Source organism: Hylobates moloch, unplaced genomic scaffold (assembly GCF_009828535.3).
Source record: "Hylobates moloch isolate HMO894 unplaced genomic scaffold, HMol_V3 SCAFFOLD_18, whole genome shotgun sequence".
Taxonomy (NCBI): Eukaryota; Metazoa; Chordata; class Mammalia; order Primates; family Hylobatidae; genus Hylobates; species Hylobates moloch.
In genome coordinates, this window is record NW_026652293.1 from 47668420 (window position 1) to 47694318 (window position 25899).

Sequence of the window (25899 nt, forward strand, 5' to 3'; positions counted from 1 at the left end):
GACCAAACCACAAATGACCAGAATAGATGTTTTGCACATTTCATAACTAAATAGACTTAACATTGAAAAGTATTGTGCAGCAGTTGATTGTGAAAACTGTCAAGTCAAAGCTAATTAAACTAGATTTTAACCTCTACAAACCAAAGGGAGTGTGCCCGTTTTGTCAACATGTTGTACCAGCACATAGCATAGTGTCTGCCACACAGTGAGTGCTTGTGGCAGCTTCTCATTAAGATGAACACTTCAATTCTTTCCCTAGTTGAATACACAAACTATTCCCCTCTTGTGAGACCGAATCTATTTGTCCAACTACTGGATCCTGGGTTCTCCCATGATTGCTTTGTCATACACAAGAGGGAAGAAGTGATCTGCATGACTTGCAAGGCTAGGTTTAAGAATTTTTGCAACTTCCACCTGGATTTCTTAGAATACTTGCTTTGAGGAAGTCTGTCACCAAGAGACCAAAAAGTTTTGCTAACCATGTGGAGAGAGAGAGAGAGAGAGATTCCTGACTAGCCCAATGCCAGACATATGAGTGAAGAAACCTTTAGATGGCTCCAGTCTCAGCTACAATCTGACTACAACCAAATGAGAGACAAGAACTGCCCACTGGAGTCCATCAGTCCCAAGAACTATGAGTGATAGTAATAAATTGTTTCATTAAGTCACTAGATTTAGGGTAGCTTATTACACAGCGATAGATAACTGAAACAGTGTTCAGTGTTTATTGAATAAGTAAATGGATTGATAAAAGAAAGCCACTTAGAATAAAGGGTTCCCAAATGAACCCAGTGAAATCCATTAAATAAATTATTTAGGTGATGTCAACAACAGTAAAGACTATCAGAAAATTGGACAACTCTGTGGGTAATTAAGGCCAAGAGGAAATCTGCTACAGAATAGAGAAAGTAATTTTTTTGAGAGTGGAATTTTCCAAATTCACTAACCATCTTGACCGTATTCATTAGATGATTGCTCAGTGCCCTACTTCCCTTTCCACAAAGTAAACTCACGATTGCATTTCAGCCATGATCCTAGGTACGAAGAAGAAGAAAACATGTTAACCAAGAAGGAACATGGGGAACCAGGGAAAGTAGACTTTGGGGAGCCTGATCTTTCTATGAAGACTCTCATTCTTCTCTCTCTTCCTTTAATTTTGTAGAATAGACTTTGGGCTAGGTAACACTGTGTAAAGCAACTAAATATAGCCAGAGATCAGGGTGGGTGGGAATGGAAACAAGAGGCTAAATGTTGGACATTAGCAGCTCTTACCTCATCACATCCCCCATAATTGTGCCATTATGCGCACAGAGCTCTTTAGCTGGATATGGTCACCATTTCATAATGATAAGAAGATCAATTAATGACATGATCCACATCTTTCACTGTTTTGATGGTTGCAAATAAGTCTGAGTCACTCTACCATCATTCTTACCACAGGCACAATTGTTTTTCTTTCTTTTTTCTTTTTCTTTTTTTTTTTTTTTTAGTGAGGAAAATAAATATCAAGAGGATGTATTTAATCTTCCTTGGAGTTTTAACTTTGTGCCTTTTCAGATGAAACCACATCAGGGTCTGGTCCTCTCTTTTCTGAGTATCCATTTCTTATGGTAGAATAAGTCCTTCTTAGTGCACAAACCCACCCTACTTCCTTCTCGATTACAGAATACTCCCCACCTTGCCCCAACGTGAATTCACAAACTCCCCATTCCCAAAGAGATTCCAATTTTGTCAGAGCCCAAAGGCTGTGTTCAAAAGAGGTGCTCTTGCAATCACTGGAAGATGGAAGAGGAAAAGACATTTCTCAGTAGCCACAAGTAGGTTTGTAGGCATTGGCAGAAGACACATGGAATAAAATATAGAAGCGCTTTGACTAACTCTACACAATCAACTTCATGATGCAGTTTAAAACAAAAAAGACATGATTGAAGGTCTCCATGGATCCAATAAACCAACCATCATCAAATCTTTTTTTTATTTGTCTGTACAAACAGGATCCAGGATCCAGAGTAAGCTCAGGGTCACCTGTTGGGCAAGCAGCCCTTCATGGTCACTCTGAGTAGGCTAGGGAGCAAAATGGCTTAAGCTGGGGCAGAATCTAGGGCAGTCATTAAGGAGAATTATCAGAATCAATGGACAAAGTTCTTAAAATCTAGCTTCAACACATGGGAAAATCTTATTTCCTATTGAATCTATTATCATTTTATTCAAATCAATTCAAAATGATTTATTGTCTGGTATTGTCTGGCACTGGGGATGGAGAATTATAAGATCTGTCCTCAAGGAGCTTTCCAGAGTGATGGGTTATGGAGGTATGACACCTGAATTTCCCATAAGAAGGATAAGGACCGTGTGTGCCATGCACTGTTTTGTTGAGACTCAGTAAGTACCATCTCTGACCCTAAGCTCCTCCCATATCACAAGGACTGAAAGCCTGGAAACTACATTTCCTAAGCTCTCTTGCCCATGGAGTTCTTGATATAATCTTCCATTGAGAGGTGCTCTTGCAATCACCAGAAAGTGGAAGAGAAAAAGACATTTTTCAGTAGCTACAGGCGGGTTTGTTACACAATGGCAGATAGCAGATATGGGCTATGTGTCAGCTTCTGAGCATCCATCTGAGAATCATCCACTTCAGTGCTGTAGGCAGCTAAGACCATTGGTGGCAACTCGGATTCCCAGGGATTCCAACATTTCATATTTCCTGGAAGTTGACCTTCACTCCCAGCCCTCCCAATGATTCCATAAAACCTCTAATTCCATACATTGTATTCCTTCCTAATGAACTAAAATACTTAGAGAATATTTGTCAGAATGGGATAGATCTATTTCAGTAATAAATACCCACCGCCCTCCCCCCTGCCCCACCCCAACTCTGAATAGTATAACAAGATAAGGTTATTCTTTGTTCAGGACATAGACTGATTGGCTTCCATCTTGGACCTAAGATTTCTGTGGAAGAGGAAGACAGTACCTAGAGAAAGCACATAAGCCCTCTTCACTGCTAGAATAAAGGTGACACAGTACTTTTCACATTCCATTACAAAAAAAAAAAAAAAACTAGTCTCAAGGCCCCAATTAAATTGTAAGGAAGGGTGAGACTATGGTCTTCCTCTGTGCCCAGAGGGAGGAAATGGTATGATGAACACATTGCATCTTATCAGACTTCTATTTTTTAATTAAATCTGATGGTTATATTTGATACTAAATACTGTGTCCTGTAACAAAATTCTAAAATATGTGGCATAGACTTCATAGTCAAGTAGTGTTTCTAGAAACAGATATAATAGACTGGTTGGCTGGAGATTCATATCATGGAGTGGAAAAACACTTGGCAACATTGTTGCCTTTGGTAACCTGAAAGACCACATGACTCTTGAGCTTGTAGGTGAAAAATAACATGTGTTGGTTGCTATTGGCTGCTTTTGGGAACACAGTAAAACAATAAGAGGCTATCAGGAAATAATTAACTGGTTTTTGAGCAAAGATAAAAAGAACAAGCATCTACTTCTAGAGCTCCCTTTTGATATCAACTGCTGTATTAGTCAGGGTAAGTAATGCTCACTGCCATAACAAACAATCCCCAAAAGCTCAATGACTTAATATCTAAAGGTTTATTTCTCCCTCACAAAAAGTCTAACGTGGATATTCCTCTGAAGAGGGATTCAGGGATCCCAATTTCTTTCATGTTATGGTTCTACATCTTCTGGCATCAGGGTTATCCTGGCATTATCCAGCCAGAAGATGAAGAGAGGGAAAGGAGAGAGAAAGAGGGAAAGGAGAGAGAAAGAGAGAGAGAGAGAGACTGAGAGAGAGAGAGAGAGAGAGAGAGATTGTCTCTCTGGCTGAGCAATTGCTTCCTAGAAGGAACTCTACACTGTGGAAGGAGAGGAGGATAAATCTTCATGGTCAGCTAGCCGTTTCTGCATTGGACTCTGAAGTTTTCTGTTTCTTTTTTGCTGCCATGTAGTTTATTTTCCCCACTTTAATAATACAGCTTCCTCCCGTTCTTTCCAACTTCTCTTCCTTTTTCTTTTGACATACACTTTCCCTTTCATCTCTTATTTGATCTTGCTTTTCTCTTTTATTTTACTGCTAATAATAATTAACCATAGCGTCCTACTCTCTACTCTGAGTAATTTCTAAGCATGAGGTTGAGAGAAAAAGATGGGGCTGTCGTCTTGTGGGAGGAAGTTACTTTAGCACTTTTTCCTGCAACTCAAATAGCATCTGATTCTGACTGTTAGGATTGATAGGCATTGGAAGGGAGACGTCAAAACAAATCTATATGGCAAATAAGATATTTGCAAGACTGTTGATGTTTTTTATGCTTCCATGATCCAAGTTCTTCAGTTTTTCAGGTTTCATGCTGGCTTTGGGGTAAAAGTTTCCAGTGTTGAGTTATTTTCTCTTTATTCAGTTATTAATAGGGACCACTCATTACTGCTGGGTGAGAATGGCAAATGTGATTGAAATCATTTTCAACTCTTTAATAACACAATTATAGTATTTGGACAGTTTTCTTTCATTTACACTTGTAACTCCTATCCATTTTTAGTTTGGGGAAAGAAATATACATTTTTTTAAATGTAAAATTTGAGTATTTTATCATATGCAAATGCCACATCCCCCATAAGAAGCAACCAGCACAAGTAACTATTTCTTCCCTACAAGCTACCTTGCTCTACACTTTACTTTTTGGTTTAGGACAGGAGAATAAGGCTTTAGTTCCTACCCTTTCAAACAATTCCCCACATTGAGTCCAGGATCAGTCTGCTCAGAAATTTGAGTTTTCCAAAATGGAGGTTCTTCAAAAAATTAAAAATAGACCTTCAATATAATCCAGCAATTCCTCTACTAGTATATATCCAAGAAAATAAAATCAGAATCTCAAAGAGATATCTACACTCCCATGTTCATTACAGCATTATTCACAATGACCAGGATATAGAAAAAAACTAATTGCCTATTGACAGATAAATAAATTGTGTGATATTTACACATATATATACATACACATATATGCATATATATACATATGTGTATATATGCATATGTATGTATACGTATGTGCATATATATGTATGTGTATATTGGAATACTATTTAGCCTTTAAGAGAAAGGAAATCCTGTCATTTATGACAACATAGATTAACTTGGAGGACATTATGTTAAATGAAATAAGCCAAGCACAGAAATAGCAATATTAAATGATCTCACTTATATGGGGAATCTAAAAGAATTGAATTCATAGAGGCAGAGAGTAGAGTAGCAGTTCTCAGGGACAAAGGGGTAAGGGAAATGGAGAGATGTTGGTCAAAAGATACAAAGTTTCAGTTATGCAGGATGAATAAGTTCTACAGACTTAATGTATAACACTGGGACTGTAGTTTATAATACTCTATTGTATACTTGAAATTTCCTAAGAGAGTAGATCTTAAGCATTCTCAGCACACACAAAAAAGGTAACTATGTGAAGGCATGCATATATTAATTATCTTGATTTTTAAATCAACTCACTATGTATATGTATATCAAAACCTCACACTGTGCATCTTAAAAAGATACAATTTCAATTTTAAAAAATAAATTTGAGTTTTCTAACTTGAATTAAAATCTATGCTGAGCAAGACTCAACCCTCTCAATTCCACTTCATTATTTGGCAAAGGGTCCTAGTAAAGTCACAGCATCCAGCATCTTTCTATTTCTGTGGATTTTTTCCTCTTTTCTGGTGGAATATTGACATGACACTAGAGCCCTGGAAACTTGAGAAGCTTCTAGAAGCACTTTTGAGTATAAGAGCACTGTTTTGTATATTCGGGGCAGCAAAAATAATACCAATACATAATATTCTTTATAATCTTTATATGCTTGCCAGACATTGTGCAAGTATCGTCCCATTTAATCCTCCTAAAGTGTTAAGAGGCAACTATTACTATCATCCTTTTTTAAAATTTTTTTATTACACTTTAAGTTCTGGGATACATGTGCAGAACATGCAGGTTTGTTACATAGGTATACACGCGCCAGGTGGTTTGCTGCACCCATCAACCTGTCATCTACATTAGGTATTTGTCCTAATGCTCTCCCTCTCCTAGACATCCACCCCCTGACAGGCCCCAGTGTGTGATGTTCCCCTCCCTGTGTCCATGTGTTCTCTTTGTTAAACTCCTATTTATGAGTGAAAACATGCGGTGTTTCGTTTTCTGTTCTTGTGTTAGTTTGCTGAGAATGATGTTTTCCAGCTTCATCCATGTCCCTGCAAAGGACTTGAAGTCATCCTTTTTTATGGCTGCATAGTATTCCATGCTGTGTATGTACCACATTTTCTTTATCCAGGTTTTCATTGATGAGCATTTGGATTGGTTCCAAGTCTTTGTTATTGTGAACAGTGCTGCAAGAAACCTACGTATGCATGTGTTTTTATAGTAGAATGATTTATAATCCTTCTTATTTTATAGATTAAGAAACTGAGGCTTGGAGAAAGTAAGTCAAGAAGATACAGCTCTTAAATATTGCTTTAAGAACTTCAACTTGACTCTATTTGACTAGAAAGCCTGTAACTTAACCACTCTTATTACCAGTCTATTTCCATAAAAACGACCCAAAGATGATGGGAGTTGGACAAAGTCAATTAGCAGAAAAGAAAAAAAAATTGCCAATTCTTATGGAAATGAATCATAGCAATAATAATTACCAACATTTCTTGAGCACTTACTATACGCCAGGCACTGTTCTAAAGCCTTTGGCTGGACTAACTCATGGAATCCTCACAATGACGCTAAGAGGTAAGTGCTATTATCTTTTTTTTTCTTTCAGATAAAACTGAGGCACAGAGAAATTAAGTTACAGGATCACACAACTAGCCATTTGCAGGATGTAAAGTAATTGAAATAAGAGCATCATGAACCTATTTGCTACCCATGGAGATAAAAATGGACAAACTGGAAATATAACTACTGTAAGTTCTTCAGCATGGCTTACCTTCTGTGATCTGCTTACATGGTCAGAACCATCCTTAGGTAACAAGCATACAAAGCTCTGGCCCAACCTCTGTCCTCATCTGAATGTAGGAAGCTTTGGATGATGTCTGCGTATCCTCAGAACAGTCTCCTAACCATTCCTCTCTCAACCAGACCCGGAGGCATCCAGTGCCAAGGAGCTCTTCTGTCCTATTGAAAGCAGAGAATGGTTCTCTCTGAAATAACTACAAAGAGCAAGCAAATTTAGTCAGTTTATGCAAAACACAAAATGGCATCTGCCATCTGGAAAAACACACTAAAGCCGTGAGCCGTCAAGCCCCTTTCAAGACTTTGGCATGTAAAATCAACATTTTTTTTTTTAAGTCTGAAAGGTCCATGTGAACTTCCAGCTTCATTAAATGTAATTCACCCTCCCCACCCCTCCAATTCCTGTTGTTGACATCCACTCACCCATCACTCATAGTTCCCCATTTAAAAAAATTAGATAGGTAAGTAGATAGATAGATAGATAGACAGAGTTTTTTACTAAGTGGTGAAAAGGTCTCTGGAGATGAGCTTACCAACAGAGGATTTTTAAAGAAGATAATAAAGAAATATCCTTCATAATTACCTTCTTTTTCACATTCAAAATGGTTTAAACAAATAAACTTGCCTTTGTGTTGCCTATATATACTTGGAACCTAGTTTGTCACTGATATTCCAGAGGCCCAAGATTGTGAGTTGATGCTGCTGGTGTCTCTGTGATCACAAACTCCTGATCTTGCCTCCATCTGCACTAACCTCAAGGAGTTCAAGACAGAAGAGAACAAGAAGGGCTGCTTAGGTTTTGCCTTAGTGCCAGGCTGGGTAAGCAGGGCATCCAGGCAGAAATATGTCCAGCAGACAGGAACAAAAATAAGGTAAGATGCTGTCAATGCTTCGTTAAGAGTTATGTTTAAATGGGTAGGAATTGAGACCTGAAAAGTCACTGATGCAGTGTCAGGGGAAGGCCGATCAAACCAAATGCACTGAGAAGGAACAGAATCACCACTGAGGATGAAGTTATCCATGGTCTTCAAATCAAGGAGGCTGGGGCACAGTCAGAAACAGAGAACAAGACAAGAACACTGGACCAAAACATAAGAAACAGTAGCTAACATGCAATAAGGGATTCCCATGGCTAGCTACTTCACATCCACTAGATCATTGAGTGTCACAACAATTATAAGAGGAAAGTACTGTGCATATGAGAAAACTGGAGGCCAGAGAGGTTAGGTCACACTGCTAGAGGAGGTGTTTAGATTTAAATACAGACAGTCTGATTTCAGAGTGTATCCCTATAACCACCACATATTACTGCCCAGCATATGTACGTACAGCCCAGACTAGAAAGATATACACCATAGGCTGTTTTCTCCTGGTGATAGAATAACAGGTGACTTTTATTTTATCCAATGTATTACTCTGTATTTCCATATTCTCTATTTTATAATCAGAACTTTTCAAAGGTTACTGGGATAAGAAACTAAAACTTGCTTAATGGAAAAAAGAACCTGAAACTTGATGAATGAAGAAAACTTGGTTTTCTTAGGAGCAGAAAACCATATAAGGCCAGAGGTTGGTGTCAGGATCTGAATAGTACCTAGGATTGGTCCTGGTGCTGTTCAGATCAGAGTCTGCCGCTGTCTTTTTCCATGTCAATCCCATTCCAAGGCCGAGGATGTGTTCCCCAGGTCAGATCACTGGGAGTAGGGGAGGGATTGTCAGGGGCCAGGATGAGGAATGGTTCATTTCTCCAGGGCTGATCTGATCAGAGCATCAGATTCTCCATTTCTTTTCTTAGTCAGCACAATCTATCTATATGTATTTGACCATGACTGGCTCATTCCGTCATCCTCCGCTACAACATTTAGAAGTGCCTGGTGGCACTTGCATCAAAATGACTGGCCTTTTGATCATTTCTTTCCCTTTCAGATTTAGGGAGATGTACTGAAGTCTTCCAGAAGTCAGTATGCTGCTCTAATAGAAACGGATATGAGCTTGGAATCCACCAGACCTCACTTAAAACCTTAGCTCTGTCGCTTATCAGCTGTGTGACCGTGGACAATTTATTTAACCTCTTTGGTCCTCAGTTTCCTCATCTGTAAAATGCAGGATGCTTGGAGGATTGGATTGGCACTATAAATTGTTCTTGTTGTTATTATTATTATCAGCAACAGTAATAACATTAGATACTATCCCCCATGAGTTGCAGCAGAAGACCCATTCCTGCCACTCCTGGACGGTTGCCAAGTTGCTGCAGACATGATGTGACAATGGACTCCAATATATTATTGAAGTGACATTCTCCAACTCCAGGGCCCGAGGAGCTTGCTGCTATCACAGAAGCTCCTTTAGGCCAGTCTTTTGAGTGTCACTTACACCAGTTTGGAAGTAATCTGCTTGCTCGCCCTTCCAGCAAAGGATGTCATGATCAGCTAATGGAAAGTGACAAGAAGGGATATAATGAATGAGAGGGAGTTAAAGTTTGGGATAAAAAAAGAGCCTTGTTCTTTTGGGGAATGCACAATGCTAAGCATACCATGTTAAATCGTGCGTGTCAAATAATGGACTAATTAAGAATCTTCATCCATTTTTTTCACATCTCATTTTTGTTGTCCTTTCAAAGATGTATTTTCAAATTAGCTCTTAGCTCTTTAAATAAGTACCAACAGGAAATAAAAAGACACCTTGTCTATCAGAGAAGGAAATGATAAACTGAAAAGAAAATACATGGGAAAGAAGATGGAGGTTTTGTGGGAAATGCTGAGAAGTTTTTATCATCATAGCAGCAACTTCTTGAATAATGGAATTTAATAACATATAATAAACTATGATCCAGGAGAACTCTAATTCAATCCCACTAATTGTTTGAGCCAGTGAAAGGAAGGCAAAGTTTACCGTGCCAACATGCTGCTAATGCCACTGAACACCGCAGGGAACAGACAATTGTTCCCAGCTGCCTACCTCCTCACACAGAGGGGGCACATGGTCCCTGCCCCAAACACCGAGCTGAATCTCCAACTTTCAATGACAATCCTAGTTCTAGGACTTTAAAGTCATAAAAATGTAATTTTTGCAATCAACAAACTATTGTATTAAGCAGAGAATGGAGGGGCAGCTAGATACAAAGCCCCCAATTAGATTATAAAGAATAATAACCAATATGCTTTCATGCTAATGCCAAAAAGTACAAAAACCTATTATAAATTTAATTGAGCACATGATCATAAGCGCTGTTTTTCTACTTACACAGTTTTGCTGTATTAAGGTAGACTCCAAATAAAGAAACACTTTTTTTTCATTGTTATTGAAAAGGGTGCTTTTTTTTCCTTTTCACTTTGGATCATTTGACCAATGTCAAAAAATGGGAAGATATAATTAAGAAAAAAATTATTTTTTCCTGTGTTTACTCAGTTTATATTTAAGTATAAAAATTAAGAAAAGGAATTGAGGCAATTATTTGGATAATTCAGGTCTCTGCTAAAAGAGGAGGTTTCTAATGAAAATATATTATTTTTGCCTGAATTATTCAGATAATGCCTTTAGTTTTCTACTTTATTTTATAGGTGTGGGTTTGCCTATTGACAAAAAAAAATCCTTTGTAATAATCTTAAATGATTCTTTAGGTTTTTATGACAATTAAATATATAGGGGTTTTGGTACATAAATCTTATATACCTCAGGAATAAACCATCTAAAATTCTACAGAACATTTTGCAAAGCAGCTATTTAAATTACTAAACCGAAATAACAAAAAAAAAAAAAAAAACCAAGAATAAGTATTAACTTTTCTCTCCCAAAAGGGTTCGTGAAACCTTAATGATTACAGTTGGTAGTAGAAGGAGGAGTGAAATACCTTTGTAAACTGATAGTCTAAAAACAGGAAAATTAGTATTGTGGCATGGCTATGAGCAGCTAATAAAGAGAACATGGTTAAAAGAGATTAAGGTTCAAATTAAGGTCAGAAAAGAGACTGATTGAGGAAAACTGCCATGTTCCATTGCATGGCAGTTTAAGTGAGACAGTTTCCCCCTGAATCAGCCTTAGGTTGAAAAATTACACTGTTGGGGTTAATAAAGAGGCCGGGCATTTGTTTGGACTGAGACTTCAATTAAAATGTTATTTGGGGTAGCCAGAGCTAATGTCTTGCTTAGAGGTAAACTGAACTGCCTTTTAAGAGGATGGAAAAAAAAGAAGATGAAGAAGAATAAAAAAGACCACCTAATCTGTCAAAGACCCTGAATAACTGGCAGAAAGAATTGTGTTTGCTGGACCTGTGCCCAACTCAGCAGTGAGCATTCTTAAAGGTTTTGTGACATCATCTGAGGCAGCTGAGGTTTTCTGGGTTTTTGATTGTTGCACTGGGTGAAGAATCTAGTGTTCAGCTGAGCCTTTTTGAGACAAAGAAAAAAATCTGGTTGGTATAATATGCCAAGTTTGGGCTTTTTTTTTTTTAATGCTGCAAAAGGGGTGGGACCAAGAATTCTGGGTCTTAGTCTCATGACTCCTCTCCAAAGACAAAAATTGATGGATACAGTTAATTGAATTTCTCAGTCCATACCAATTTGCCCACAGTTAGACAAAACCCACCAAAGTTTGCTTTCATTTCACTTCTTTAGGGTGAAATAAGTTCCTCTTCCTCTACATTCACTCCTAAATAAGTTCTTCTTCCCCTACATTCACTCCTATATTCCATAGGGATTCATTCAGCATGTTTACTCTGGCCAGCATCAAACATATTTTGGTCAACAAAACACACACATTTCCAAAATTTTATAGGGCTTATACTTCGAGGAAAGGAGGAGCAGCTGATAAGTCATATATATATTTACAAACTGCTAACATTAAAAGAAACAACGTGGTGATGGAGATAGATTCCAGTTCTTTCGGTATTTTTCTTAACCAGTCCCATGAGCAGCAACATGGAGACCTCATTACAACAGCATGGGGTGGCTAAGGCAACTGGTTAATGGCAGATACAAAATATGTGATTTTCTGTTGGGGAGTTGAATTTGGGATCTGGTCACAGAGATAAAGAGATTCACAGAAAGAGAGGTGGGATAGCCCCAAATAGCGTGGATAAGAATGAAAATTAACTTAAGAATATGGACGTGATTGGCATTTTTTTGTCCAAAGAGTGATACAACAGAGCAATGGACTGATAGCTATAGAACCAGAATAGGTCTCTGGGCTAGGGAAAGAGACTATCTCATTGAAGAAGCAGGACCAGATAACAGCACGCAGAGGGGTGCTAGGGTCCAGAGAAGAGGATAGGAACCATTCTTGTCCCTTGTTTCCCTCATGCTGTTCAGTTTTTTAACAAAGTCTAGAAAATGAACACCGTTTGGCTTGATCTCCATTCCAGTTGGCCCCAAGTCCAGTTTTTTATTCAACTAAAGAAGATGTTTATGAAAGCATAAGTCCCCTTCTCCCAATTTCACCAAAATTAAAAAAAAATAAATTTGCTAATCAAGGTCACTTAATCTTCAGAATATTCTTGAAGAAAATAAACTAGGTTGAAAGAACAGTGGCAGGCAGTGCCTTAAGCTACTCTGGAGGCTGAGGTAGGAGAATCACTTGAACCCGGGAGACGGAGGTTGCAGTAAGCCGCGACCATGCCACTGCACTCCAGCCTGGGTGACAGAGGAAGACAAGACTCCATCTAAAAAAAAAAAAAAAAAAGACCACTCCACACAGAGCACACAGAGCATAATGCAAAATGGGAACGATAACACTTTGAAAACAAAATGCCAATAATGAGATCATTGCAAAGGGAACAGGGAACCAGCAAGCTGAGAAGTAACACAACGTCCACGACTGCTATGTCTGTCCAAGTGGTGGCAAAATCTGCCAGGTCCAGATTGACTTCATTAGTCATTTAGAAGCACATAGATCACAGAAAAAATTCGCCTCCTCCTCACTGAGAAATAATTGATCATCAGTATAAATAGAAAGGAATTAGAACGCCAATTCTTCAAAGCATAAATATTTCATTCACCAACCAGTTGTGGTTTTACCCATGGCAATTAAGAAAATATGCAATATTACCACTGGACAGGTGTGAATGCAATCAACTTTAGTAGAGAATCGAGGTGGATAATTCATATTAGATACAGAATTAATGCACAGACTACATTTTCCCAGATGTAATTAAGGAACTTGGGGAGAAAGAAGCCCAATTATATAACCCAGTTAGCCCTATTCACAGCTCTTTTACTCCTTAAGGTCTACTGGCACCAATGTGATTCTCACTCAGCAAATATTTGTCAGGCACTTTCTAGATACAGGGCACCGTGCTAGGTAATGGGAATTCTACACAGAACAACCTTCTCTCTTAACATCCTCAACTCATCTTCAGTCCTCTCTGTGCCCTTACCCAGCTTGGCTTCTCTCCAAAGTATTTATGACTACCTAACATCATATCATATCTGTATTTGTTTTTTGTTCATTGCATCACTTACTAAAATACTAGCTCCATGAAGCAGAGACTTTGACTGTCTTCCTGTGTGGTGTACCCAACATTTAGACCACATTAAGAGCTCAAAGAATGCTGTTGAATAAATAAGGCCTATGTCCAAAGAGACTATCCATTTCCGTTAGGAAAAGCCGAATAAAATAAAACTAGAGTTATGAGCACGTATAATTAGGGTTTCTAACCTAGGAAATGAGGGAGGTCTTTCCTGAACAAGTGGCTTTTAAGTTGGACCCTGAATAATGAGGAAGAGCTTGTCTGGAGAGGGGGTTAGGAGGCCTTTCAAGGAGAGGCACCAGCGTGTATAATGGTATTCCTGGGGTTGAAATAAAGGGGAAAAGACCAGTGATGTGGAATCATGCTGAGGAAAGGGGGAGTCAAGAGATGAGGCAGAAGCCATGGACAAGAGCCAGATTATCCAAAATCTTGTAGGACATGTTCAAAATTGTAGACTTATTCCAAGAGCAATATGGAGAGATTTAAGCAGTGACATGACCAAAGTTCTTAATTCATGAATCTCTCTGACAAGCACAAAAGGAAGCCTTTTCATGTGAGCATTCTGAAATTGGGCATGAGAAGCTGCTGGAATATTTCAGAACATAGAGAGGTAGAAAAACTTAACCATATTTATTGAGTATCAGCCAGAAGCACCTGATTATAATAGGCAATGTGGAGAGGGTGGTGACCACAAAAATTTGGCAACCTTTGCTCCTGAAAAGAATGTAGCCTAGCCAGCCCACTACCAAAAGGCAATACACACCCATGGAAAAGTTAGAGGAAACTGAGAAACCACAGATAAACTGACTCACTGTCTCTTTCCTGACTGCCTGAAGGCCACAAAAGGCCCTTCCTAGTGTGGCAGGACAACACTTTGCTGCCTCTGCCTCCACCAGGCCTCCTCTGGTTTTCTGAATTCCAGCAGCAAGAGGCCACCCCAGGCCCCCCAAACATGGGACAGATATCCCCCATGCCATTGCACGAGCTGCCTGTCACTCTACCTCTCTTTATGCTCATGGTTGGTCTCCTGCCCAGGACCTAGCATGAGAACATGACACGTGCCAGGTGCCCAAAAAGTATTTGTTGAATAAATCTTAGGGATTGAGCTAAAATGTCACCCTTATTCCACCTTTCTAGTGCACACTTCCTGAGTGCCTGCTTTGTGCCAAGCACCGTGTTGAGGCCTTTCCATGCATTCTCATTTCATCTTCACAATAATCTCATAAGGCAGATATTGTTACTATCCCCCATGTACAGACAAGACAAGCAAACTAAGGCTCAGAGAGGTACAGAGGCTTGCTTAAGAGTTCTACCTTGCAACAGGCACATAAACCCACTTCTGCTCCTCTCCTAAGCCCCCAGTGTGACTAATTACTTGCTTATGTTCACCTCCTTCTTGAAGGCTTCACTGATACTCCAAACTACCATGAAGACAAGCCTCAGGACTCCTAAAGTATTTTGTGTCAATGTGTGTCCATAGCCATCCTACCTAATTTCTTCCTGGCACTGTTAGTGTCTCTGGTGGGTCTTGGTATCATCAGTGTTGAGTACAGTATTTGGCACTTGGTAGAAGTGTAAATTAATATTTTTCAAAGAACAAGTGAATAAAGAAATCAGCTCAAGGCAATCTAATATAAACTCTAAATGTGCCCTTTAAGAAAACTAATAAAGAAAACATTTTTTTTTAGACAGTCTCCCTCTATGGCCTAGGCTGGAGTGCAGTGGCTGGAGTGCAGTGGCATGATCTCAGCTCACTGCAACCTCTGCCTCCCAAGTTCAAGCTATTCTCCTGCTTCAGCCTCCTGAGTAGCTGGGACTATAGGTGTGAGCCACTACGCCAGGCTAATTTTTTGTGTGTTTTTAGTAGAGACAGGGTTTTACCATGTTACCAGGCTGGTCTCGAACTCCTGGCCTCAAGTGACCCACCCACCTCAGCCTCCCAAAGTGCTATAATAATTACATATTATAGAAGAAAACATTACAAGATTACATATATGAAGAAAACATATTATACATGAATCCAACAGATAGAGTATGATCACACAAATTAACAAGAATTCTACAGTCCTTATCCTTTCCCTTATCTCCACCCATTACAGTGTTCCTTTACAGAATGGTTTCTCTGGTAAATTGAATATTTGTTTTATTTTCAAAATTAAAGATGCCAATATTATACCATTGCATAAAGAGAGAAAAGGGAATCATGAAGACATTTATAAGACTATTCATGAGTCATGGGTCTATGCGCAAGCCTAGAGGACATGCAGTTGAGGAGCATGTAGGAAAGAAACTGCTCAATGCCAACTGTTCTCCTAAGAAGAATATGAGAGGTAATGCTTTTTAAACTTGAAATACACTTCTCAGGAATATGTAACACAGACATACAAAAGGTGAAATACTACAAACTAACCACTCTACAGAAATTGTCATCTCCCAGATGAGATTACTACACTAGACACAACATGTTTATTGGCTCACAAAAAACATGTCACCTAACAATTCACAGTAGGGAGTCTGAGGAAAATAACTCACCCATTGTGAAGTCAATGTTCAAATCAATATCCCTTGGGGAGAAAAATATTGCTCATTGATAGAGATTGATTTTTCTTTTCCTTAAGAAAATTCCCGAGGGGTAAACAACATCTTCTTTTCATAGTGAATGTAACTAAAGAAGGCAATGTCAAGGTCTACATTTTCCTAGCCTCATTAGCATGATACTCAAAAATCATGAGTGTAATTATACATGCCTTTTGACCTACTGAAAAATAGATACCAGTTCCATTTTTTTAAATTTTATTTTAATATCCAAGCAACGGGACTTCAAAGACAACTTGATGTATGTTCTCTGCTTTACTAAACAGCACTATTATAAGTGAGATACTTTTTGGTACTTTAAAACAATTTTTAAAATTATATATAAACTAAAAAACTGGATCTTATATTTTTTAACCTATCAATTTTGAAAATGTTCTTACTGCCTTCCCCGTAGTTTTCCACTCCTGTTTTTACCCCTAAACAATTAAAAAGCATACAGAAGCCTTGGATCTTACATTTTCCAAAGGCCTTCACAAAAGCAAGATGTTTTCATGGGCAAATGGAAAAGAAGGCTGAATGAATTCATTTTATATTTAGCATGTTGGTTCAGACTGGTGAATATTTAGATTTATTTACAAGGCTACAGTAGATTATAGTGTTCAATACATAGACTGTCTTCTTAGGTCACATGTGTGACTAAAAGAAAGCTTGCCTTCTACCCTTTGAAACTCAAAAGTTGCATAAGAAAGGACAGATGGATGATTTGGGGAAAAAAGAAATGTCATTCAATTAATGTTTGTTGAAAAGGGTGTCACAGATCATTGGCAGAATTTCCACTCATTGGCAACTCCTCGAAGCAGCCAAAGATTAATTGACTACCCAGACTACTGGGTTCTATGAGGAGAGGAGAACAATAGTGTGTTGGTGATTATAGAGGCTGAGATGTGGAACCAACAGAAGTATAGCTGAATGAACCATCTTCCACATGCAGGAAGAGTGACCCCACAGCCAAACGATCTTTGTTCTTTATTCCTGTGATAGAGATGGATTCGTATCATACCACACTCTTGTACTCTATTTCTCTTTCTAAAAAAATGCCTTTTTCAAGTGATTTAAACATAAGATTAGGAGCAAAGTTCATTGATTGGCTTAGGGTCATGACCTACAACTTGACCTTAGGAAACACTTAAACCACACTGATTATACAGATTTTTCTCATTTAATGGTATAATATCTATAACTACATGCATCTGGTAACATACTAAATGCTCTCTAGAACAACAAAGCAAAGCAAACCAAAAGCCCACAATTTAAATTTTTTTAAAAATATAAGATCTAAGCCTACCTTCATAAACATTTGCTTCTGTGAGATGTTAAAAAAAAAAGAAAAGAAAAGAAAAAGAAAAAAGATCCACCAGAAGTACCAAAATCAAATATTTATTAGTCTTTTAATTTTCTACTTATTTGAAATTCAAAAATGATTTTCATGCTTTGATAGGAATGTGGGGTTGTTTATCATTTCAAAAGCACTTCTCCTTTTATCACAAATCGAAGAAGAACTAACATTGAGAAACAAGGAACCAGAATATTTAGAGATACTGGGAATAAACTACAAACTAACATGGGCAAGGGAAAGAAAATATGATCCTCTCAGAAGAATAATGTAGCAACAATCAGATCACATCTGGGATTTGATTCAAACCAACCTGGAACCAGATTGGATCTCCAAGCTGTTCTGTGTATACACACACACACACACACACGCGCGCGCGCGCACTGAGATTTCCAAAAGTGAAATTTCCAGAAGTTATCCTAGAGAATTAACCCCAGAAAGGACTTCACTGGCAGACACAGGCATAGCTTTACTCCTTTTGTGATGACCCATGAGTGGGGTCTATGGCAGTCTGAATAGATGGGCCTTTCTGTCGAAAGATTCTGCCTAATCCTTCCCACCAAAGCAGGGTTCTAAAGGTGTCAGCAGGATTTGGCTGACTGGATCGTTAATGGAGCTATAGTTAATTATTGACTGATTAGGGATTTACCTTATCTTTCCGTCAGGAGCTGGCTCAAGACTTAACGGTAAGCAATTTAGAGCCAGGGTGAACCTACACACACGTCTTTTTCTTCTTTTCCTTTGGGTCACTTTAGCTTGCCCCTCCCCATAATTCACATTCAGGGCAGAATGGCCAGTCCTTACAAGGCGTGGGAGTCCTCAAGAGCACCGAAATTGAGAGGGGCCCGGTCCACGTGACAAGTGTCCAGAGACAGAGGCTTAGAGAAATGTGCCTTTTGCAAAACAGTGTTTATGTGTAAAGGTTGTCCAGTTAAGTCCCTGGGAGAAAAAAAAAAAAAAAAAGCACTTGCTTTTTGTCTCTAAAAGGTCTGGTGATGCCCATGGGTGAGAATCCACCCCTCACTCTCCAAGGCCCCTTGGCAAAGCCAGAGAATGAGTACAGGCAGCTCAGGCCCAGCTGCCCCAGATAAGAGGTGGCCCGTGTTAATGCACAGGCTTCCTCTGCACCTCAGCAGGGCCTTCCTTTTCTAAACAGTCTCCCTTTAATGTTGGCGAATGTTGTTTTTCCATTGACTCAACATCTCGCCTGGTGGTAAGCCAGTGGGGAAAGTTGCAGCGGGGGAGGGGGAAAGTGGGAGAGAATGATGCCAAAGCAAAAGAGCGGGACGGTCAGCCAGGTTTCCAAACAAGCTAGACACCTGCTTTGGAAAGACAGTGACCAAGCCTAGACTTCTGGCTTCCTCTTCACTTTGATCAGCCTTTTGTTCCCTTCAGGTCTGTGATGGGCTCCCCGCCCCTCCCCTCACCACTGCCCCCTTCACCGGGAGCTACTTCAACTTGGAAACCATCAAAAATTCATAACTTCTCTACGAATGTAACTGTCTTATCTGAAGAAAAGGGAAAACAGTTATTGGAATGCATGAAAGAAGAGAAAGGAATTCTAAGGAAGAGAAGATGGAAGGAAAATAAGTGGGAAGAGGAAAATTGGAGAGAAAAATAAAGAAAGGGTAAAAGAGAATAGAGGAATAGAAATTAAAGGCAAAAAGAAAAGAATAAAAGGATAGAACAAAAAATAAAGAAAAGGAAGGAGGGCAAAGGAGAAGGACTGCAGAAAAGTGAAGTCCAAAAAGGGAGCTTTTCTCCCAGCAGCTCAGTTTCTGAAGCCACAGGACCGTCCCGGGGCTGAGGATGAAGAATAAGGGCTTCTCTGGGCAACCCCAGGTCAAGGGGCATTTTCAAAACCAAATCTTGATTAGAGCCAGCTAAATGTTTTGACTTGAAGGAGACACTGAGGATTATAAAGCAAAATAGAGCAGCATGAGTAAGAAAGAAACAGGAAAAGAAAGAAAATTTTTTTACAAAAACTCATGGGGACACAAAGGGAATGATAGAAAACACTTCTGAATCAGCTAGTCATCTACTAACAAGCTGTAAAGATCGCCAATGACAAGTTGTCACATTAGTTTAGTGAAACTGAAGCAGTACTTATCCCCTTTCCTGTGCTTAATCTCTCCCTGCGTGCCACAAAAACATGCTACCACGTTTAATAGGATTAGTTTCGTTCACTTTCTCCCCCCACCCCTTTTATTTTTTACAATTCTATTTTCAGCAATACAGGGATCCTTGAATTCATCGACTTCCTGTGGTGCACAGCAAAACCTGGCATGCATGGTTTTTACTCTTTAAATACTTTATTTTGAATGTGAAAAATGTAATTTATTTCCTATCTTCCCCCCCAATAGCCATAGCTTGGGGGGGGTGGGGGCAGGTGTTACGGTAAAAGGGTCAAGAAAAACAGTGTTATGGAACAGGGCTGACACAGCCCAATCCCTGCAGAAGCTACGTGCCCTAAGCGAAATTGCTCTAGCTCAGACTGCAGGCAGACCTGGATTCCAATTCTGGCTGTGCCACTTACTGGCCTTGCGGCCTTGAGCAAGTGGTGAAGCCTTCCCCAGTCTCAGTTCCCTCATTCAGACATGGGGATAATTCGTCTCTTGGCTGTTGGGAGAATTACACATACTATAGTTTATTTCCTTACTTCCAAAATTCACTTTTTCTCATTGCTTATGTTCCTGAAATCAATGTCTCACAATCCATTGTGCATTTAAGATCCTCGTATTTTCCTTTTCTCCTAAAGGCCATCTTTAAATGGTATGTCTTATAATCTACGACATTTTGGAATCAAGAAACGGGAATTGTGGGGTGTAAAGCACCTGTCCCAGTCCTGAGGCGTAGCAGCGCTCAGCAAGTGCTGGGAGTATCCATCGCCGCCCATTTTCACTATGCCTGCTGCCTCTTTGCCGCATTCCCACGGAAAAATCACTTTGGAGTAGGAGAGAACAAGGTGTTGACACTTTTGCCCCTCGTCCAGATCCTTCTAGACTAGAGTTTCTAATTGAGGTTTCCGAGATCTGCCTAAATCAAACACCAATCATAACTGCCCATACTGAGTCAGAACCAAAATCCTTCGGTCCACTCTGCTCCCTCAAAGGGTCACCAACTGCCATGCTTAGCAGTGTCTTGCAAACAGTAATTATCCGATGAATTGAATTATTCTGTTTTCTTTGAGTCCACTTTGGGTGAAGCACCCCCTCCCTCTCTCCCCAGCACCGCCATCAGAAGATTAGCAATGGAGAGAGAAGGGAATGAACTCGCCTGATGGTGGTGGGAAAAGGACGGTGGGGCAGGGAACAGGGACCCAGAGGAGTGAAAGGAGCAGCAGGGCCTAGGGAGGGGACGGAGGAAGATGGAGCTGGGAGGAAGTAGGAAGCTGGCGTGAGGGGCGCTGTCGAGGCGCTGCAGGGGGGCACACACCGAGGCGCAGCCCGCACCCCCAGTGGGCTGAGAGGGCGCCGGGGACCCGCACTGAGAGTCAAGGCGGCCCCGCTTCCCCACCCATAGCGCCCCCGGGAGAGAGTTCGGGACGCAGGGTCCCCGAGGCTGCGGGTCCAAGTCTTTCCAGCCAACCCGGGATTAGCGAGCCAGCCGCTTCAAAAGTCTAGGCGAGAGGAAGCCGAGACGCGTCGGCCTTCGCCGGGCTGGAGCAGCTGCCAGATTTAGCCTCTCGCCTCGCCTTTTCTCCGGCCTGCCCCTCCGCCCCTCAAACGACGCTTCCACACGCCACCTCCCCGCCTGTTTCCCGGGCCTCCTCCGGGGAAACTGGCACTCTTCGCCCACCCAACCCCCCTCCACCCACCTCCCCCGCGCCCCCCAGTTCGAAGTTCCCCCAACAGACCCCACCCACACTCTCTCCCCGTAACTCCACTCCCTTGCTCCTCCCCCCCCACACACAGCTACACAATACCCCTGTCCCGCCCATTCACACTCTGCAGACACACTTCCCCCAGCCCTCCCCATCCCATTCTCCCCCAACTCACCCACCAACACCCTTTGCCACTCGGCCTTTGCCCCCTGTCCACCTACAAGTGTAGGGAACAGAGCTCTTTCCACCAGGAGGGTGCTTGGGGAGGAGAAGCCAGGTGTTGCCATCCATTTTTGTACAGCTTGACCCCAAATATGTTTCTCTCTAGTCTTTGGGGGGCGCCCTTTGTTTTTGTCCCCTAGAGTCACGGACTTTTTCCACCTAGGTACAGAGAGAGTAGCTAGAGAGCAGGAACCTTCCACACTTGCCCAAAGACCACAGACACCTGGAGGACAGGCATCTAGGGGTGATGCTTCCTCTTTCCCTCATTCAGAGAGTGCAGTGCCCCCACCCCGACCCCTGGGGTCCATTCACTAAGGGCTGGGCCCACCGACGCCCCACGCTGGTAATCCCTTCTTTACTCCCCCGCTCCCAGGAATCTACGATTACTTTATCTCAAGCCTTTTGAGGGTACCAGCAAAACACCTTTCTCGGCATGTTTAATAAGCTTCCCACAGGCCTCTGCAGTTGAAAAACTGTCAGCCCTCTTGATCTGTTGTCTGCTGCTTCAGCCCGTTCCATTTCCTCGGCTTTCTTCCCCCTACTTCTGCAGTCACAGCCGGGCATGGCACCTTCCTGCCTAGCTTCCTTTCCCTTCTCACAGCTGTCTTTGGCTGGCTCTCCCCTAATCACCTTGGGGTATGCTTCTATTCATTGGTTTGAACTTAACTTTATGAAAGGTTATATTTTACTTTACATGGATTTGGGGGAGGTTGTTGAATCAAACATGTAAAAACATATAACATATGATCTACATTTGCTTTTGTTTTAACTAGGAATGTTGTCTTTTTTTTTTTTTTTTTCCTTCTTGTTGTTCCCTTTTGAAGAGAACTTTTTGTCCTGTGGTTTCATTGGTCTGACCAGCGGTTTCTTTAGGAAATGCTTGCCATCTATAAAGCAGGGAAGGTGAAAGGGCCAAAAAAGGTGGGGGTGGGGTGGAGGAGGAAGCGGACTTCAGATTAGTAAATTCCCCCCTTTGCCAGTAGGCCTGATGGACAGTTCTGGGTCCAAGAGCACAGGGCCTAGCTTCCAAATGTGCCAATTCTAATTTATTTTATGGCCTAAAAGGCGGGGGAGGGGAAAGCATGTAAAGGTGACAACTATGCATGAGCTAAAATGTGCAAACACATACATATCCCATGACAATCCAGCTGGCTTCACCAAAATGTTGGGGATAGGAACAGGTCTTTATAAGAATACATGTCAGCTCGAGTGTACACAGCACACATTTGGGGGCAATATACCTTCCAAGTATTGAGCACTAATCGTGCTGAACAAGTTCAGTCATGTAGAAGTCTGTCAATAAATCTATGATTTGGATATTATCCCCACTTCACAGATAAAAAGAACTGAGTCTCAAACAGATTAAGTAACACCGTCATGGTCACAGAGTCAGTAACAAACCAGCTGAGCAGTAATTAAAGACACAGGGTGACCCCCAGATTCCCAGGTCCTTCTTCTGATTACCTCACTGGGGTGGGCCCAGAAATCTTTATTAAAAAAAAAAAAAAAAAAAAAAAAAAAACACTCCTTCGGTGATTCCAATGATTCGTCAGGTCTTCGGAAGCACTACTCCACATCAAACCATCCCGCTATTCCTGTCACCAGCCTTGCCTCCAAGCAGCCTACTCCACGTTGGACAAAACATTTAAAACATATTTAAATAGCAATTTCGAAAAACTATACAGCATATGGATTTTCCTTTTGATCTCAAAATGATGACAAACAGACACTTAGATACTTCATAAAAGAAATATTACCAGAAAAATTATAAAAATCTGGCTTTCAACTTCATCTTGCTCTAATTTAAACAAAATGCAACTTTCCAGTTACTCTCTCTCCAAATGCATCCGAACTGGGAGCGTCCTTCTCTTTTCGCTGCGTCAGGCCGGCACCTATTTATTTCTAGCCCACTCCTCACCCTGAATAAAAGCTTCTGGTAAGATGGACAATATGGAAAACTTCAGTCCTATCACCAAAGCCCCTAAAAATGGAGCACCCCCGAATTCACACCCTTGACATGAAAGACCAAAGAGAGAGAAGCTGGGAGTAACGGCCAAACATCCTTAGAGTTATTGACAAAAGAAAGGGGGTGGGCAGAAAGGGAGATTTCCATCCCTTCAAACGTGCACCCCCCTCCCGCGGTCCCGGGAGGGAGTCACCCCTCCCAGGTCGAGTGCGTCCACCGGCTGTCCCCGCAGCAACAGGCGGGCGGCGGGGGAGGAGAGGCCGCGGGGGCAGCGCAGGCTTGGCGGCGGCCGAAGTCCCTCAGCCACCACGACGTTCCCCGGCTCTGCGGCGCGCCGGGAGCAGGTGGTTGCCCTCTGCGTCCCGGGCGTGCACTGAGCCCAGGCTAGCTGAGCGAGGCTGCAGCCCCTGCGATGGCCCGGGAAGAGGCAAGTGCCGCGGGGCCAGGGCGAGGAGGGACCAGCAGGGCGGCCTGGACCCCGACTTGGCCGCCCAGGCAGGAGGGGCGCGCCCTCTGCGGAGCGCGGCGCCGCGGCAGCCGCAGCATCTGGCGCTCGCTCTCTCTGGCCGGAGAGGCCGCGACACCTAGCGCGGGGCCGAGGCTAGAAAGGGCGGGCCGGGGAGGGAGGAGGGCTCTAGGAGGAAGCCACGGGCGAGGAAGCCCCGCTCCCGCCAAGTGCCTGGAGAGGAGGTTCCCAGCCTTCCTGCCCAACCCGAAACTTTTCCAACACACGCTGGCGTATTCCTCGCAGGATTCGGCGGCCCCGAGTCGCAGTCAGGGAGAAGGCTCGGGAAGCACACATGCCCTGGCACACTGGAGGAGGTACACAGGCACACCAGGAAGGACAGGGCCTCTCGGGAGGCTGCTGAGGGCGTGAAGGCAGCAGGCGGCCACACATCCGAAAGGGACTCCCTGTGAGCGGGATCGAGCGCTTAAAACCCTGCCACAGCTCGGAAGTGTAGCGGTGCCCAGAGGCTTTGCGTAACTTTGCCCACTGCGCCCCCGCGTGCAAAGGCGTCCCCTTCACACTCACACCCTCACCCCACCGTACTCCCCTTGGGCTGCGGCCCGAGACTGCCTTTGTACTTCAGCGACAGCAAAAGATATGTGGATTGGAACCAAAGATGGTGGGCAATAGCGTTGTAAATTGTGTAAATTCCACTCGCGGGCACCCCCAGATACGTAGGGCGAGCACCCCTTTCTTCCCGAAGGCATCCCCTCCGTTTCTGCCTTTGGGTCTCCAGCTTCTTCGCTACTATGGACTGAAGAAGACAAAGCACAGCCAAATCAATGTTTTGGGTATTTCTGTTTTTGTTTTTGTTTGGTTTTTTAAATCACGGCCTCTCCAAATGCTAACCCTCAAAACGCTGGATGGGGTCGGAGAAAGGCAAGTTATGTCAGGGAGCACCCCTCGGAAGGCGGGCGCGCGGCCTGGCGGGTTCCTTGCCCGGCTCTGGGCAGCCGGGCGGAGTGGCTGAATTATGTAAGTAGCAGCCCTCCATGTGCTCACCACCATCTGTTAATATCTTGGTATTGGAAAGTTCGGTGCCTGAGGCAAAGCCAGGGTTGGCGGCGAAGAGCTCCCAGCCTACACTTTTCTACTCCAGGGCAGGGAATGTACTTCCCTTTGATTGTTTTCGCCCACTTCCATAAAATCAAGTAGTGGTGTGTCCCTTCAATCACTGACAACCCCCTCATCCCTGCGGGTGTGTCTTTGTGGGCGAAGAGTGATTTTCTTCGAGGTCAACTTATTGTAAAGAGCCCTTTCGATGAATTTATATTTTCATGACAATTCTGCGCTCCTTAAAGCAATGTGGCAGACTCTCATTTGGGAGCGGGTTCTTTATCATTTTAAAAATTTCTTTCTGCCAGCACCCCTGGATCCAAATTCTTGTAAGGGTTATATTTCAACTTCTTTGGAGTGATTGGCTTCTGTTTACTTTGAAAGCTGTTGGTTAAACAAACATCACTCGGGAGGCTTCTAAGCAGTGGGGTTCCCAGGAGAGAAAACGCTGCAGCTGCTACTTGCTACTGATCTTGTGGCATTTCACTTCCCCCCCATTCAGAACAAATCCAGGTTGGGCTTGGCGTCACACTGGGCACAGGAGATGAGAGTGAGAGGCCGTCAGTCAGTTTTGCCTCTAGAAAGCCTGCAGCAGGCAGGCCTGCACCCTGGGGTTGGTTTTCCTCTCTTCCCTTCCTCAGGGTGCTGATAGTGATGGTGGTGGTGGTGGTGCTGGTGGTGGTGGTGGTGGGTGGCTGACCTGGAAGTCCTTAGGCATCCTTCTCCAAAATCCACGTCCACGTTTGCCTCTCAGCTGAATCTGGTTGTAATTCTCAGAATTGGTTTGTTTAGGATCTGATAACAGTTGTTTGTAAGGTTTTAAATTACTTATACACACTGTCTTCCCACCTGCCCCCACCTAAACGCTTTAAGAAAGAACAGGAGGCGTGAGCATACACCGAGCAAATGTCAAGGCGAAGTG

General features: G+C 42.2%; 1 long non-coding RNA gene across 1 annotated transcript in view; it reads right to left on the reverse strand.

Annotated features, from left to right (window-relative positions):
* LOC116457590 (uncharacterized) overlaps window positions 1-25899 on the reverse strand; it is a 188360-nt gene that overhangs the window by 160079 nt on the left and 2382 nt on the right. The window contains exon 2 of the long non-coding RNA XR_004245051.2: window positions 6986-7199. This is a non-coding gene — a long non-coding RNA (uncharacterized LOC116457590). The remainder of the gene's footprint in view (window positions 1-6985; window positions 7200-25899) is intronic.